This window comes from Taudactylus pleione, unplaced genomic scaffold (genome assembly GCF_031769625.1).
Source record: "Taudactylus pleione unplaced genomic scaffold, aTauple2 ptg000201l, whole genome shotgun sequence".
NCBI lineage: Eukaryota > Metazoa > Chordata > Amphibia > Anura > Myobatrachidae > Taudactylus > Taudactylus pleione.
In genome coordinates, this window is record NW_028284603.1 from 14,562,822 (window position 1) to 14,581,587 (window position 18,766).

The 18,766-nt window shown below is 44.5% G+C and overlaps 1 protein-coding gene across 1 annotated transcript in view; it reads right to left on the reverse strand.

Annotated features, from left to right (window-relative positions):
- Nucleotides 1-18,766, reverse strand: part of EPAS1 (endothelial PAS domain protein 1) — a 155,400-nt gene that overhangs the window by 99,701 nt on the left and 36,933 nt on the right. The window lies entirely within an intron of this gene.

Below are 18,766 nucleotides of genomic sequence, written 5' to 3' on the forward strand. Positions count from 1 at the left end.
TTGAATTTCCTTCATGGATCCACCAGGAGTCTAAAATGAAAAAGAACCAAGGGTAACAAATGGTGCTCACTAGCTATTAAAAATGCTTAAACCCAATGTGAGTAATTTCTAACCCACGCCAGATCATTATTGTAGGTATACATCTTGGTGGATGTCTCTAGCTCCTAGCTGCATTTTTTTTAATACAGTGATACAATAATTGATATGCAGGTAATACGCATTGGTAAAGGCAGGCCTGTAACTAAGGTGGTGCGACCTGGCCATGGCGCAGGGCACCGCAGGGCAGGAGGTGCTGTTTGGGCCTGTCAATTTTCTATTTATTACCATTCTCACTTGTAACTTCCTGTTATTTTATCCCCAGCATCTTCTGACCGCCCATATCTCTTCCCTGGCCCTTCCCCATGAGCCAATGCCCCTTTTTCGGGTGCATTATGCCCCTATTTGTAATATAGGGGGGGTGCCAATGCTCTTTCTGGCACAGGGCACCAAAAAGTCTAGTTACGGCTCTGGGTAAAGGCTATACGCAGTTAGTGTGTTATTCAAATGATACTACAGTACGTGCATACTGCACAGTGCGAGAGACAAACAATGGTCTGAAGTTAACCAGTACGTAGCCAAGATGTTCTTTTCTCCTCCTTCACTGACAACTGGGTAGAGACCGGGCTTAACAACACAATAATTCAAGGCGCAAGGAAATATTATCCATGAGCACAGGAAGTTAGAGGAGACAGTATTCTGGGCAGGCCTGGCAAGCAGTCTGTGTGAACTGCAGTTAGCAAGCAATGCTCGGTCACCGGGCCAAATTCATCACAGAACTTTGCAAAGCTTTAAAGGATAACACATCACATGTATTTTTGTTGGTGTACTTTCCTCTAGAACGCTGTGTACCTGATGGACAACAGATAACTCCATATTACGTCTATTTATTTCATTTTCAAGCGAACCGTTTTTAATAGGGTTCATTAAACATAAAATAAGGCAGACTCATTATGTTATGCTCATATGATCACATGTACATATAAATTAAAGTATTCACAGTCAAAACGTTGTGTACCACAGCACTGCCTTCAGGCGTAGAATAAATATTTATCAAAGGAAGAAGATCCCTTTATTCAGTGAAAGCATCTAATTTGCCCTATTTATAAAAGCCTGCAGTCTGCGAAGGCCAGCGCTGGGTATTGCCGGTGGAGGCCATTGCGCGGGGTTCCCTTTGCATGCGGAAGCTTTATACTGAATTTGAGGACATTGGTGGTATCTGTGTCGGTGTCTGACCACCTATTGTTATATAAGGATGGTCGTAGTAGATGCAAGAAACAAGAGAAAATTATTCATTTCAATAAAGCATTTTTTCTTGTTTGAAGCATGTTAAAATATGTTTCTATTTTTTTTTTTGCTGAGCTTCCCAGTGCACTGTTCCTGTTTGACCCAGTGATGCCTGGGCAACGAATTGCCAATAGGGATACCCAATAGATCTGCGACGCAGCAAGTTGCTGGCGGCAATTTTTTGTTAAATAGTGTTTTTTGGCGAGGGACTATTTGATAAATAGACCCCATTGTCTTGTTGAAAAAAAACAAAAAACAGTTACACTCTTGTTTATCAAAAGACGCCCTTCCGTAAAGATGCAATTTTCTGGGTTAACAACTGCTGCACCTGACTTATATAACAGCAGCCACTTGAGGAAACCAAGTTCTATGCAGTCAAAGTGAATCTAGGGGAGGTGCCACATTCTCATCATTCAAGGAAATTAACAGAGCAAATAAATTAATCTAATAAGTTTAACTTAAGTGGGGAAATGAGTGGGCGGGTAATCGGTAGACTGATCTTTACAAGAAGGATCAGCTATTGGATGAAACAAGGAGAGAGGTCTCCAAGGTTGTGTGTGAATACAGACAGGGGGGAGATGTACTAAGCTCTGAAAAGTGATAAAGTGCAGAGTGATAAATGAGCAGCCACTCAGCTCCCAACTGTCATGTTACAGGCTGTGTTTGAAAAATGACAGTTGGGAGCTGATTGGCTGATGGTTTATCACTCTCCACTTTATCACTTTTCAGAGCTTAGTACATCTGGCCCCTGATGGTGTATATCTGACCCATGTTCATTCTAGGACTATAAAGCATTCTATTATTCTATTTCCATCAAAATGTTGGCACCTCTCAAAAAAAACAAAAGGACAGATGCCGGATAAATATGCTATATTAAAGCTTTGTGCCTCCTCCTGACAATTTCCCTTACAAAATGGCTGCCCAGATTCACCTCTAGATGTCATTTTACGCGCAATGATGCGCGGCAAAGCTGTGACATAAATATAAACAAACAAGTAAAAATAGATCACTATCTAAAGAATCTGCATATTTTCAACCTTTCGTAAATGCTGAGTACATAGTATTCCACCACACAATTTGTGGTATTTTGCTTACAAAACACACTTAGAATTAAGCATGACAGCATGACTTCAGTCTGACAATGAAATCAGAGAGTCACACTTTTACAACCCCACTTAAACATGGCCAAGGGTGCCGAGGGGTGGGTGGGGAGAGTGGCTACTAATTACCCGGGCCTGGTATTATCTGAGGGGCCCAGCAAGCTACAGAGGAAGAGAAATGTCCCCCTCCACAGTGCACGTCCTGCAGAGGAGGTAATTCCTCCTTCACCACAGATCGCCAGGAGCCTCAGGAATTGTCTTCTAGTAATTTTCCTTCTGTTTTATTTTCCTGAAGGGATGTGACCACACCTTCTGGAATTTGGCCACACCCCTTCTTCCCATGCCCGCAGTTTGCTTTGCAACCCTAATCATGGCTTGGTCAGTCAATGAAGCAATAATTTTTGTCTGAGAAGGAAGTACCAATGGCATACCTTTAATGGGTGCTGGGTATATGCAATGCACACAGGACCATAGGACTCTGGGCCTGATTGAGAGCCGGACGCTCTGACCAGAACGCTCGCTCTGAATCAGGGCCCTCCTACATGAAAATGGAGCGGCCTCTTGGACGCTCGCATAGCTGTGGGTGACCACCCACAGCTATAGCGAGCGTCCAAGGTGATGGTCGCGATGGTCAAGACCAGCGCGACCATCGGGCTTGCGACGGAGACCCTGCAGTAGGGTCTCGCTGCCGCAAGCCCTGGAGTGATTTTGGCTCTATCAGAGCCAAAATCACTCCCACTGACATCACTACTGATGTCAGTGGGGCCGGCTTCAGACGGTAGGCGTTCCCATGGGAACGCCTCCGTTTTGAAGCCACGCCCCCGGCACGCCCGCCAAATGGGGCGTGCTGTCAATCAACATCGACAGCACGTCCCCTTTGGTGCGAGACCCGGAGCGACATAGCCGGGTCTCGCGCATGCGCACGACGGAGCTCCCTCCGTCGTGCGCATGCGCAGTAGGGCACCATCGACCCGCTTGCGAGCGTCCTGCGCTCGCGAGCAGGTCTGAATCAGGCCCTCTGTACCCGGGATAGATTCGCCACTGTGCCCATATGGCACCCTGGCTGCTGGCTGAAGTAAGGGTGCCACGTACTTGCTGTCAGCAGCACCATCTTTCTGGAGAATGAAATTAGGAAGGATGGCACAGCACAGGAGATAGCAAAGACTCTGGCACTGTGTTAGACTGTTTGCTATCGTTTGCTCATACACCATCTTTTCAAACCCACCACCAGAAAGATGGGGCTGCCGGCAAGAGGTATAGGGGGAGGGCCCACTGCATCCCTTATCTCTTAAAAATTACCATGGGAAGTGCATTACTTAAAAAATAATAATAATAATAATACTAATAATCTGGTTTTAATGCTATAGCAGAGTTTTAGCAGATATCTTATGGTACAACTCGTGAAAGAGCTTGAAGTAAAGGCGCATATCCATTGCACGATATAAATGAACGATTGAACGATAACAACAGTTATTATCGTTCAATCGTTCATTAATCGTGCAGTGGATATGCCGGCAACGTCCAGCGATGCACGCTCCCGCTGGTCATTGTCGGCACCTGTCATTGCCTGAACATACTGCCCAACCTGACGACATCGTGAGGTTGTGCATGTTCGAGGATGAGGGAGGGTGCTCGCACTAAGGGCTCTATTTATTAACATTATTTTTACTAAAATAAAGTGAAAAAGGGTGTTTTCACACCCTTTTCACATTATTTTAGTTTCACCTGTAGTTATTACAGGGCAATTGGAGTAGAATTAGTAAAATTCTACTCCAACCCCCAGTATCACTTATTTTTAGTAAAGCAGATCGCATTTCCCATAATTGTAATGGGAAATGTGATCTGTGTGCAAGTTACTAAAAATAAATTGTAAAAAAATACCGGGGGAAGCCCTGTGATAATAACGCCACCTGGAGGTGGCGTTATCCAGGGTCTCCCCCGGTTACCGGGCTCCCACTCTGCTCTAACGGGGAGAGCAGAGGCGGGAGCCGGTACCAGTAATCAGCTATGTGGTCTAAGTAGACCGCAAGCTGATTACTGTAAAAAAAAGAAAAAAAATGAAACATTTTTTTTTCCTTACCTGAATCCAGGGACCGGTGATCGGGCCTCCGGTGATGGCTCCTCTCCGGTCAGCTGGCCGTTAGGCACGTCAGGAGGTGCAGGTAAGTGTAATGAAGGGAGGGGGGGTCGCGGGGGGGGAGGGGGGGTCGCGGGGTCCGTGATCGTGGGGGCGGGGCTTAGCGCCGGGGCGGGGCTTAGCGTCGGTGGGGGGGTAGTAGCGACGGTGGGTCGGCGCATGCACGGGCTCTTAGTCGCGGTATTTTTTCCGAAAATACCGCGACTAGAGTGCGGATGGGATCCGCAGGGACAGAGCTTTATCGCAAGCTCTGTCCCTGCAAGGGATTTATAGTAAATCCCTGTGATATTGCCTGAATTCGCAATGCGAATTCACTCGGTAATATCACACTACAATCCGCATTCAATATGCGGATTGTAGTAAATAGAGCCCTAAATGATATATCGTTCAGTGTGGGCACAATATCCACTGCACAGTATTATGAACAATAACGATATCGTTCATTAGTTGTATAGTGGGTATGCACCTTAAGTCTTGCTAATGTTGAGGATAAGTTTCTTCGCACTTAGCCAAGATCAAGTCCAAAGGTCAGTGCCATTTTTACCACTGTGATAAATACCTTGTTCATCAACGCAGAGCAAAGACAAGCAATTTGGTGCGAGGAGTGGTTCATCATTAAAGAAAATTGAATAAAGCAAGTAGGCCAAGACTGGTATCCAATTAGCGGCAAAAAAAATTTAGAACGAAAAAAAAACAGGGTTTTTTTTCGCCGTTTTTTGGGGGTCTTTTTCGCCGACTGTTTTTTTCGCACTATCCAATTAAACCCCATTTTTTAATTTCGCAAACTTTGTTTTTCTCACGAAAACACATAGGATCCGCAAAAAAGTAGCAGACCTATGTATTTTCACTGCCGCGATCAGGAGAAAAACAGCCTTTTATTACGGATTTGGTTTCACCTGCATGAGGCAGGCGAAAAACAAAATCCCGATAAGTGCCGGCATCGGGGCTAATTGGATAGCTCTGCCCGAGGTAATTAGCCGTGGTAATTTACCAGGGCTAATTGGATACCGGACAATGTATAAACCTTGGGGCACTTGAACATATCTATGCCCACAACATGTATTTATCCCCTAGGAGGCCACAGGGCACTACAATTCCCTATAACATGATGAAATTAGATTATTATTTACACCAGCATTGAACACTCTACCCTTAACATGACCTGACAACTGGGCTTGATCAAAATATGATTCTAATGAATGGCAGATATGATCATAAAACTATTCAATGCAGATACAGTAAGTTACAGCCCCCAACATGACAAGACCACTGGATATGATCATAATATAATTCTAATACACTTTATATGGAAAAACACTATACCCACCCTACATGAATTTACCATTGGAAATTATCATTCTAAAAATATTATATTATAAAATGGCATATTTCCCTATGGACCCTAGCACTGAAATATGATCATAATACAATTCTACTACACACTGGGGCTGATTCAGCATTGCTGCACATATGTGCAATGATGAACGCAAATTCCTGATTATCGGAAATCTGCACATGCACAGGACCCGTTCTGCTAGTGATTGCACGCAGCCCCTTCTATGCCTCTGCCTGATTGACAGGCAGAGGCATTTAAGGGGCGGTGCGGGAACGGTCGGTGTTCCTGGAAATGGGGGCATGTCCGCTCCGTTTTCCAGGAGTAGCAAGGTCAGGGGCTGCATCCACGGATGCAGTTTCCTGGGCTTGCAAGCTGGCCAGCCTGAGTAAGCCATCCACCATCGCAACAACCTCGGCCCCAGTGCTGGGAACGCAAAGCAGTCGGTGTTACACACCTCCTGCTGCATTTGCAGATTAGCAAGGGAATTGCAAAGCTGCCTGCGTGCATTTTTGCAATTCCGTCCTAAGCTGAATTAGCCCCACTATACAGACATGGTATACCATACCTACAAAGTGACCTGACCATTGGTGTAGAATATAATAAAACCAATATAATTTTGTATAATTTAACATATAATGGGGAATAATTAAATACATCACACAAATGAAGAACAGATACTGCAAATTTCCCTAAGTTACAAAGAACAACAGCATAAAACATATGGATAATTACATTTACCAAAAGCTGAGTTGTACTAGGGTTGTTTCTATATAAACAGAATAAAAACATATACCAGTATATAGAATAGGACACCGATAATGCAAATAAAAAAAAAACTTTCTTCTGCTGCAATTCTGACCTCTGGAACTGAAAGGGTGAATGGCTATACTGAAAGCTAGATGAGGAAATGTCTCTTACATCCTTAATTGACTGGCACCACCTTTAAACATCTGTAAACATCTACAATGTAATTAGGGTACAATCCGGTTTGGACAAATTGTTGTTGTTATCTTAACCAATCCGCTCTGGGTAAAAGGGAAACACTCCTAACAAAAGGTTTTTTAGTGCACGGGTTTAATCATTGCATTTCCTACTTTAGCTCCAAATGCCGTAAGATCTTTGGCACTGCGCATCATGAAGACTGTCCCGATGCAGTAAACATGCAGCTTGTGTGAGGGGCAGATAAGATTGTCATTTTCTCATGTCATCAGTTTAATGCCTGAACTTAGAAAACCCCAGCACCGTCCTTTGCATAGACTAAGATTCTAGGAAACTGACCCTCACATTTCATCACCTCTTCTTGTTTCGTGCGACTTAATGGTACAAGAACTGAAACAGAAATCAAATCTGCAAACACTACATGAAAGGAGATGTAATAATTGCAAGTGCTGGTGCGCTGCGGGAAGTGACTGGCTGGAGCAAGGAAAATAACACAATACAAGATTTTTATTTGGATTCTGTCTCCAGGTCAGGGAGGGCATTGTGGATATAAAAATATACAGTATATTTGTACTTTAAGTGTGCATAGGAAAAAGTTAAAACACACAACCCTATATAGGGTTACTATCACCTAGTTCTCCTAGGGAAAACAATCCCAACCTAAGGCACTTTATATAAACTGATGATGCTCTTATGCAGACAGAAACAAATGTACAATAATAACACAAGACAGCATACCTCCCAACCATGCAGCCACAGCTGGATTAAAAGGGGTGGGGGGCGATGGGCGGTCATCACGGGAGCTTCCACACACAAAGGGGCACCCACAGAGGGTCGTTGTGACTCTACAATTACCGAGAACAGGTACCCAGCGTCCAGGAGCGGATTTGGTGGTCAGGCCACCCCTATACACAACATTATTGGTCGTCCCCATCACGTTACTGCCCGGTTCTCCCCCTTTATGTCAGTTCTGGTCCCACCAAAGCAGTCCCAACCTCACCCACATCACCCGCACAACAATTTGCTGCCCTTTGCCCGCATCCTGCCAATTGCAAAATAAAAAAATAAGTTGTAAATTCTAAGAAAAAAGAATCACCTGGCCTCATCAGGCTCTCATGCAGGGGAGCCTTCAGTGCCGCCTCCCAGATGGTGGTACCCCTAAGCATGTGCCTAGGGGAACGTCCATCACTCCCAGCGCCACCAGATCCCGGACGGGGGCTGTCAGAGGCCTGTGTTCTACATGCGCAGTCAGTGTTGCATACAGTATAGAGCGACTCCAGAGTTCCCTCATTAGCGTCACGTGACACATCGCTCACACACACGGCCCTTGCTTCTGGCTAGCAGGGTGCCTGCAACGGCACCCTGCAGGCAGTATCACTTTGGATGCTACAAGCAGGCACCCTGCAGGCAGTATCGCTTTGGATGCTATGAGCAGGCACCCTGCAGGCAGTATCGCTTTGGATGCTACAAGCAGGCACCCTGCCGTAATTGCAGCTGCCCGGAGTGTCTTCAAGGCTCTTTGGGCACTGCTGAAGTTCCAGGTGCCTGCTGCCCCACCCCCCTATGCCCGACGTCATGCGCAAAGGGGGTGGGGCCAGCACAGGGCGCTCACAGCCTTTGATCACAGATATCTGCAAAAGACTAAACAGCACTGTAGGCCGCAGTCCCATTTATTCTCTATAGATACTTCAGTCTGGCCTTTATTTACCAAGCCTGTACCGTTATCTAACCTCATCTTCATATCGAGTTAGCCGCTTTGTGCCAATGAAGGCATTCTCACAGGAGAGGAATCATTTAATCTGTCTCCCGCAGGATCTGTCATCCTTCGCAGGTTTTCGCTAAATGACACTACCAGGCCTGAGCAGTGTCAGAAAAGGTGGTGAAGAGATAGAGCTAGATATCATTTCACTGCCAAGAGCTTTGCGGGACAGCCCTTTATCGACCATGCTGTCCCGGCAAGTGATCATTGATAAATAGTCCGACAGAATAATTCCTAATTGTTAATTTTAACTTTCAGAGTGGGCCACTTTGTTTTGTTTTTTTCCCAACGGGCATAGATAAGTGTTAATGTGGCTCAGGAGACGTGAGAAAAAAAAATAAAGCTGATGATAATCATATTCTACATCTTGATTTATATGTGTCTGAATGTCAAATGTAAAACCGCAAAATAAATAAAGCCAAAATATAAATAATTTACAGGAAAAAAAATAACTACATAATAGGAACATTTATCGACCACCGGAAAGGGAACATTGGCCTTAATGTGTTTGTTTATAGTTATACCCAATTTTCAACTGTAAAACATGGGTTGTTTAGTTACCTTTCACATATAACAGTAGCAAGTCATTGTATATGTGAGCCCAAACTTTACTTAATCATTTACCAAGAACATATTTACATGTCATTCTTCTGAAATTTCTGCAGAGAGATTACTCTGTTTACCACCAGTGCACTAAAAATAGAAAGTCACACACATACTATTGTATATACATATTACAAATAAAAAGATGGTTTATTTAACTAGCTCTTCTAGTACCACAGACCAGAGTGATTTATGCATTCTCTGGCCAGGATAAAGACTAGGGGGCATATTTACAAAAGGCAGATTTTAATCGATTTTCATCGATTTAAAAATCAATCAACATCGATGTTGTGTTTCTGGAGCTAAATCACACATTTACTAACAGACAATGGGCCTGATTCAGCATTGCACGCCAATGCACTGCTGAACGCAGATTACCGTTGGTCGGCAATCTGCGCAGACGCCTAACCCGTACTGGGCATGTGCAGTACGGGTTCTGCGTGGATGCACACAGAGGGGCAGCAGACGGTCAGTGATTGACAGTCTGTTTCTGTTTGAGGGCCGAGAGGGGGCAGCACAGCCTCAGTTTTCTGAAACGAAGGCATGTTGCCACTGTTGGGGGGAGGGAAGAGGCCAGGATCTCCGTTGGCTGACGGAGATTTCCTGGCCTCTTTCTCTCATCTGTGGCGGCCGGCTTGCGTGACCCTTATAAGAGCACAGACTAAGAAGTGGGAGGACTCATGAGTAGTAAGGGGAGGAGTCTATGCCAGTAGTCAGGTGCTGACGCGAGGTAGGCCTGTGTGCTTTAAATGCTACGGCCTATTTTAGTCCCACTCCGGCCCTGTCATACACATGCTTGAAAACGTATTTATGCTGCCAACTACGTGCTTATTTATTCACTCAATGTCCCGCTAAGTTAATGAAAAGCACAGTTCACATTAATATTCATATATTCCCAGAAAATTACTAACTTCATGTAAACAAGTAAAAAAGGTGAATATAATGCAGATGTAATAGAACATGTGTGTGTGTGGATATATATATATATATATATGTATATATATACATACGTACACAGATACATATATATATATATTATACACACACACACTTAACTATATTATATATAGATATGTATGTGTGTTTAGTGTGTATATATATATATATATATATATATACACACACATATATATACTATATGGATATACATATTAGAGATGAGCAGTTCGGATTCTGTGGAACATTGGGGATCCGATGATCACCGCCTGACTCTGATCCCCGTTCGGGGCCGAACAGCGGCCGCCTGATGTCGGATTCTCGCTAGAGAATCCGACATCAGGACTCCTATTGTGTAGGGCAGACCGCTGTGATAGCAGTCTGCCCTACACAGAACAAACACACAGCCGCCAGACTCTCATTGGCTGCTGCACGGAGGGAGCCGGCTGGAGCTCACTCAGGAGCTCTGTCTTCCGGCTCCCTCCTCAGCGCGTGGATGCAGAGCGGACGGCGCGGGAGCGGGGATACAGGTAAGTTGTTTTTTTGTTTGTTTTTACTTGTGTAAGGGCCGGGGGCGCTACTGGGGGGGTCTGCTACTGGGGGGGTCTGCTACTGGGGGTGCGGGGGGGCCATACTACTGGGGGGGGGGCTGCTACTGAGGGGGCCACACTACTGGGGGGGTCCTGCTACAGGGGGGGTCTGCTACTGGGGGGGGCATACTACTGAGGGGCCTGCTACGGGGGGGCCTACTACTGGGGGGGCCATACTACTCGGGGGTGCCATACTACTCGGGGGTGCCATACTACTGGGGGGTCCATACTACGGGGGGGCCTACTACTGTGGGGGGCCTGCTACTGGGGGGGCCATACTACTGGGGGGCCATAATACTGGGGGGGCTACTACTGGGGCAGCCTACTACTGGGGAGGCCTGCTACTGGGGCAACCTACTACTGGGGGGCCATACTACTGGGGGGGCCATACTACTGGGGCAGCTGCTAATGGGGGGCATACTACTGGGAGGGCATACTTCTGGGGGGCCTGTTAGTGGGGGGCAAACTACTGGGGGGGCCTGCTAATGGGGGGCATACTACTGGGGGGGCATACTACTGGGGGGCATTCTACTGGGGGCACTGCATAGGGGACCCTACTACTAAGAGAACTGCATAGGGGGCACCACTGCTGGGGGCATTGTGTAAGGGACACCACTACTGTGGGCATTGTGTAAAAGGGGCACTACTGTGGACATTGTGTAAAAGGGTCACTACTGTGGGCATTGTGTAAAAGGGGCACTACTGTGTGTCGTAACATAAATAAGAGACACTACTTTATGGTGTAATGTGAATCAGGCCCTATGTGCGGTGTAATGTGAATAAGATTGTGCACTGTGACTCCTTGGGCCGTAGCCCACTATGTAAACAAGTACTGTGACTCTGCTGGCCGTACCCCACTGGGTGGGTGCACTACTTTTCATTTCTGCCACTGCTGTGTGGCAATGTGTCATAGGTGTGCTTTATACTGTGGTGTCTGTGTCGTTGTGCCGCTGCTTTGTTGCTTAGTAACCAGTCAGCTCACTGCAACCTTTGGCCAATAATGTTGAAAACAATATTATAAGCTGTGAGGTGGTCTAAATTGACTGGAAATTAATGTTATTGAGGTTAATAATACTCTTAATAATACTCTAGGAAGAAAAAAAAGACCAATTTATGTGATTTTAGCTTTTTTTGTCAATTTTTGTAAAAAAATCCAAATCCAAATCCAAAGCCAGTCACTGCAGTTTGGCAAATCCAAATCCAAAGCCGGACGACGAATTAGAACCAAATCCAAATCCGGCAAAAATGGTCCGGCGCACATCCCTAATACATATATATTTATATATATATATATATATATATATATATACACACACGTTATATTACATCTGCATTATATTCTCCTCTTGTACTTGTTTACATGAACCGCTATAAACCTTTAGCTTGCATAATAACATTTACTGAGACAGTGTAGATTTAACCCCACAATGACCAGGTTCATTATCACATACTTGTCCAGTAGCGCACACAGGGGGGTTTTCTGAGTACCCAGAAACCCCCCCACCGACAGACTGGAGTGCAGGCACCATGTTCCTAAGCCCCACCCCCTCGCTGCAAATTGCCACGATTCGCGGGTCAATATGGAGGAGGCAGAGCCAATATGATGCGATTTCCTTGGGATCGAGTCATTTGGCCCCCGCAACCCCCCCCCCGATTGACCTGCGAATCACATTTTGCCGTGAGCGGGAGGGGCCTAATTAAATGGTGCCAGCCTGCTCGTTCCTGTGCCGATCTGATCTGCCGCAAGGTAAGTTTGTTTGCAATGTATATGTGACATATGTGTGTGCATAAGGTATGTATGTGTGTGTATGTATATATGGATGGAAACCAGTGCCGGTGCAAGGTTTCTTGGCACCCTAGGCATTTCTTCAACCTTGCGCCCTCCCCCACCCTAAGATAGCAACACAAGCCCTTATGCAGTGCCCCCAGTAGTGCCCCTTATCCAGAGCCCCCAGTAGTGGTCCCCCTATGCAGTGCCCCTTATATAGTGCCCCAGGTAGTGGTCCCACTATACAGTGCCCCTTATATAGTGCCCCAGGTAGTGGTCCCACCAGTGCAGTGCCCCCAGTAGTAGTGCCCCCAGTAGTAGTCCCCTCCCAGCAATGTCCCCAGTAGTAGTCCCCCCAGCAGTGCCCCCAGTGGTAGTCCCCCCCAGCAGTGCCCCCAATGGTAGTCCCCCCAGCAGTTCCCCCAATGGTAGTCCCCTCCCAGCAGTGCCCCCAGTGGTAGTCCCCCTCCCCCAGCAGTACCCCCAGCAGTGATCCCAGGGCCGGACAGACACACACGTTTAAAAAAAACCTCCACTTACCTTAATCCCGTTTCCAGCGTCCGCTCCTCTGCTCTGTCCCCCCGGGCCAGCCCGCTCTGCATGATGGGAGAGATGTCATGACCCAATGCGGGAGCCGGAAAATGGAGCTCATGAGTGAGCTCCAGCCTGGCACCGCCAGTGGGCACAGCAGCCGATGAGAGTCTGTCTGACTCTCTTTGGCTGCTAAAACAAACACACAGCTGCCGGCGCCAGCGGCTGTGTGTTTGTTACTAGTGATGTAGTGCGGACTGCACTTATGTGCGGTCCACACTACACATCAATCCAGAGGCGCCCTGCAGTGGCCGGCGCTCTTAGGCAGCTGCCTAAGTTTTCCTAGTGGTAGCGTCGGCCCTGATGGAGACCCCCCCCCTCCCCCCCCATAAAAATCCTGCGTTTGCCATGTTGCCTGTATTGTTTACAAAAAATAATTAAAATATTTTACTTTTTTCTCTCTCTTTCTTACCTTTTGCCCCATTGTCTCTGTTTATTTTCCCCTCAAACCTTCGAGTTTATTGTCTTTTTCTTGAGTTATTAGTGTTGTAAAGGTTTTTTTGTTTGTTTTCTTCTTTCTTTCATATTTTATTTGTGTTAATTGTGATTTTCATTGATTTCTATGTCTTGTTTATCTATTTCATACAAATTAATTAATAAATATCTATTTGCACTAAAATATTTTACTTTACTGCAGATATATTATATCTGCAGTAAAGTAAAATATTTTACTTATTTTTTGTAAACAATACAGGCAAGTATGTGATAATGAACCTGGTCACTGTGGGGTTAAATCTCCACTCTCTCAGTATATGTTATCATGCAAGCTAAAGGTTTATAGCAGTTATCTCTGTTCCTCTTAGTAAGCCCTTGTTCTGATTACAGCGGATTAACTATGCATATGCTGAATCTATCCCACAAATTATCAGTGGCTTCCATAAAGCAAGTTAAGTCAACTTTCTAAGATTTGGCTGAGGTTTGATAATTCACTTTAAATATCCTTGTATTTCAAAACACAAATTATATTCCAGGTGATTGATGATAGAATGTTTGTATGCTGACCACTGCACAACATAACACACAAAAAAAGAAAAAGAAAATTAAAAAAAGCAACCAAATAAAGGGCCTGATTCAGAGCCGGACGCAATTAGCGCTCGCTCGTCCAGAAAATAGGGGTGGCTATTTAAAACAACCGTTCGCTCTTTGCGGTCTGTTCACGCCTCTAGGTCTGAACGAGCGAACAAAACTTGCGGTCGTTTTTTGAAAAAATACGCCCCCTGGCCGCTCGCATCCTACGTCATGTCCGCTATTTATTAGATTAATCGAGTACATCGACCAGGGTATGAACTGCTCGCTATTCTTGGGGTTGGTTTTTGCTACCACAATTTTGCGAGCAGTTCTGGATATAAAATAACCCAGTGACGTGGTCAGTGACGCTGCTGTTTTAATTATGCACACCCATAAAACGCCCGTTTTGACCTTTAAGCACGCCTGCGTTCGGATCTCCACTCCCCGTTTTCAAGCACCTTCCCCCGTTACCACCCACATACGCCTACTCCTGTCACTCAAATTATCAGGCATTCGCTATTTTGCGAGCACATGAATTTCGACCGCACTGACTGGTTCGCGCATGCGTATAACGATCCGTACGCATGCGCAGTTGGGCAAACATCGCTCGGAGCGAATGAGCGGCCGCTTACGAACGGCTCTGAATCAGGCCCAAAGTCTTTAGTTTTCACTATATATAAAGATGTTGACGATGTAGAGACATAATATTAATATCTCAAGAATATTTTCCTTGACAGTGTAATACATAAGTGAATGCAATAAACAATATACAGAAGAAATATAAAAATATCAATAAAAGTAGCTAGATAACAAAAGTGATTGGTTTTAAGTGCTATCATATCATTATTTTGTTCCTATAGTCAGTTGTAACATCAACCCATATGAATACCTGTAGAAGAGTAGAGTCACTCGTTGTTTCCCAGGATTTAGGGTCAGACAGCCCAGTGGACAACCCAATTCTATTTGGCACATGAATGTTGACCCAAAGCTGAGTGCGAGGAGCCCAAATTTATAACAAAGTCAGAAGAAAATATTGAAGTTTCCATACAAATATTAAATTTAAACATTTCGCCAACAGGGACCACTTTAGGTTGTGACCTGGAGATTTTAGCAGAAAATTCTCAATTCCGTTTGAAAAGTAAGTGGCCTGGCTTGTCACATTGACCTACATTTTCCATTCCTTGGAGAAGAACTTGGCCACTGTTACCTTATTAATTTTGTCAAAACTATGCTGCTAGGATAAGATTCCTAGAATTAGCTACATCTTTGTTAGTTGCCACTAGAACAATTCACATACAGCAATGAGCACTACTCACCTAGTTTAACTTGTGGCGCTGCTCCAGAACAAGTTTCTCCAGACTCAGAACAGCTGGACCCAGGAAGGGTCAGGACAAAGAGCATGCAAGCAATAGCAGTATACAGGCCGAGGTCAGGGCAGGCAACAAACACACAAGGTCAATATTATTATTATTATTATTATTATTACCAGTTATTTATATAGCGCACACATATTCCGCAGCGCTTTACAGAGAATATTTGGTCATTCACATCAGTCCCTGCCCCAGTGGAGCTTACAATCTATATTCACTAACACATGCTCACACACATACACACTAGGGTTAATTTTTGCTGGGAGCCAATTAACCTACCAGTATATTTTTGGAGTGTAGGAGGAAACCGGAGTACCTGGAGGAAAACCACGCAAGCACAGGGAGAATATACAAACTCCGCACAGTTAGGGCCGTGGTGGGATATCCAATCAACAGTCACACCAAGAGCAGGAAGAGCAAGAAATCAGGATAGCAACTACATAGCATGGCTGACACTGTATGAGAGACAGAGTTACTTGCTTTATAAAGGGCATGGCACAATTCAGATCATTAAAATGAGCAACCTCTGTGATGCACCAACCAAACCAGGTGAACAGCTGAGAAAAAAATCAGATGATCGTGGCAGTCTGCACCATCTGCTTGTGACAAAAGCAACAAGGAGCTACAAAGATTTTTTTTATTTTTTATCCAAGATGTAGGAGCGAAAAACAACTGAATAAAACCAACAAAGAACAAGAAAGGACTCGCAGAAATACATGAAACAAACTAAAAAAATTAAAAAATGTTTGATTTTCTTGATTTCTTTTTGTTCCATATTAAAAAGAGCTTTTCAAGTAATATCTCACAAAAAGTCAAAAGCTTACCCAGCAATTCAGAATTCATAGATCGTTTCTTTATTTTATAGCGGTTTAATAATGGAAAGTAATGAGTATTGTCCTTAAAAAAAATTCCAAATATGCACAGCCCAACAGAAGTTTACTGAGAGGGTCACAAGGGGCTAGGAAGGAAATAGTTTCATGTTAGAATATATGAATAGGCATTTCATTCTAATAAAAGCATCCAAAAAGGTCTTCAAACAATTGCAAGAAATATTTTTCTTTCCTGTTAGTAGCCAATTGCACTACAGATTGTTAGTGCTCTCTCTCTTTTGCATGCGTCTATGGCAAACATTCTGCGAGTGAGTAAATGGGACCTCTTCAGGCAAACATCAGGTTGGCTATATGAAATCTTCCCTATGTCTCATGTTGACATGCTATATGTCTTCCAGGTCCCAGCGACCATGTTACCAGCATTTCCTGCTGAGGCGACTGACGGAGCTGCGATCCGGTAAGTATGCCTAACCCTACCCTCCCTCCACAGCTTAACCCTCCCAGCCTGCGCTTAACTCTAACCGTCGGCTTTCTGATAATATCAACATTATTTCACATGTCGGCATTCTGAGAATATCGACCTGTTGCCTGTCGTCATGTTGAATAATGTCAACATTCTATGCATGTTGACAATAAATGTCGACCATGTGACTGGATACTTTCGCTGATGTAATGTGTGACATTTCTAAATCACTGATGTCATAACATCCTTATTTATTAGGTATAAAATACAGAAATATGTTTTTGTTCTAGTTCTTGAAGGCCTCAGGGAGACTTGTTGTACAAATATGACTTGTCAGAAGGAAATGTTCCCTATAGAACTCATGACACAAGTTGATATATGAAGTATAGAAAACACAAAGATTGAAGTATAGAAAACGCAAAGATAAGCCCAGGACCCTTAGCAATAAAGTACTGTGCACTGCAGAAACAAAAATGTAATTATCTGGCCACAACTACAAACTATGTAAAATAAAGACTAATGGATTCATCTATACAACAGCAAATCCACGAGTGATGAAATCGGAAGTGGAAATGAGACTGAAAACTTTGTCAAGCCAAAGATCCAAAACATAACTCAAAATTAGCAGTGGAGTAGTTATAAGAATGAATGATTAATGTTTCGGAAAGGCCATCACAGCCTCAGATATTATTGAAAATATGAGAGGATCACCCCAACTCAGCATGCAAGAAGACCTAACATTGTTTCTGAGTCCAAACCGAAAGGTGGGGTGGGAAAAAAAAGTCCTAATGCAAGACCAAAGAAGGTGTCCCCAAATCAGAGCCGTAACTAGACTTTTTGGTGCCATGTGCCAGAGAGAGCATTGGCGCCCTCCCCCCATTTTTTTTTAAATAGGGACATAAGAGTGCACCTGAAAAAGGGCCATGGCCTCATGGGGAAGGGCCAGGGAAGAGATAGGGGAGGCCAGGAGATTCTGGGAATAAGAGAAAGCTACAAGTGAGAATGATAATAGGAAAATTGACAGGGCCAAACAGCGACCCATGCCCTACAGTGTCCTGTGCCATGGCACAGGTCGCACCATTCTAGTTACGGCCCTGCCCCAAGTACTGACTGACAGGGTGCCCAAACTTTGGTGCATGCCAAATTGACTAGTTTATTCATTGTAATCCATTAAATTGAGCTGGATATATATTAAGGGGCTGATTTTGTGTTAACAGTCCAGGTGACAAATGCAAAAGACACAAAATGCATAATCTATTTTTGCATGCGGGGCAAGTACTAAATGATTGCTGTACACACATACTAGCCAGCCCCCCCCCCAACCCCCATTCCTGAGAGTGCTAAATCAGGTTGTACCGTTTACATTCCCACCTAACAGCATAAACAATGTCTTTAGCAGGTGCATGTTTGCACCCAATTGCTGGATCCGCTTCTACCTGTAAAAAGCCCCTGTTTTTGCAGGTTGGAACAGTGCAGAAGGTATTTCTCGCCTACAGATTCAGTGACCACAGGCGCCCGACCTTTGCATGATATAGTAAATAAATAACAAACTAAAAAGCCACACATTGTCCAAACCTGTTCTAATCACTACAACCCCTGCAATTACTGTAAACCTATACATATGTGCTGAGACAATGCAACATAACTATACCTTGTCATATTTAAAATATAATAAAGGGCAGCTTACTCTTCGTTTAGATGAGCACCCATGGTAACCAGAACTGTTCTACAAGTAAATAATGTGCACATTCCATAAAGTCCTCACTGGTACACAGCTGTTTACCCATTAAAGGCTTGACCTTTGGCCTTAACAACTCCACAGGACTGCCTTCAGCATAGTCTCTGCTTACTGCATTGCAGGTTACACTGCCCAAGTAGTGTTAGCAGTCTAGATAATTCACAGTCCAAAAGTATTTTCCGAAAGTTTTGGATCAATCTGCATGACTTAGAACCTCACAAATATTAGAGAGCTCCCAGGCCCAGTATATAGATACCATGGAGCGCAATTTTGCA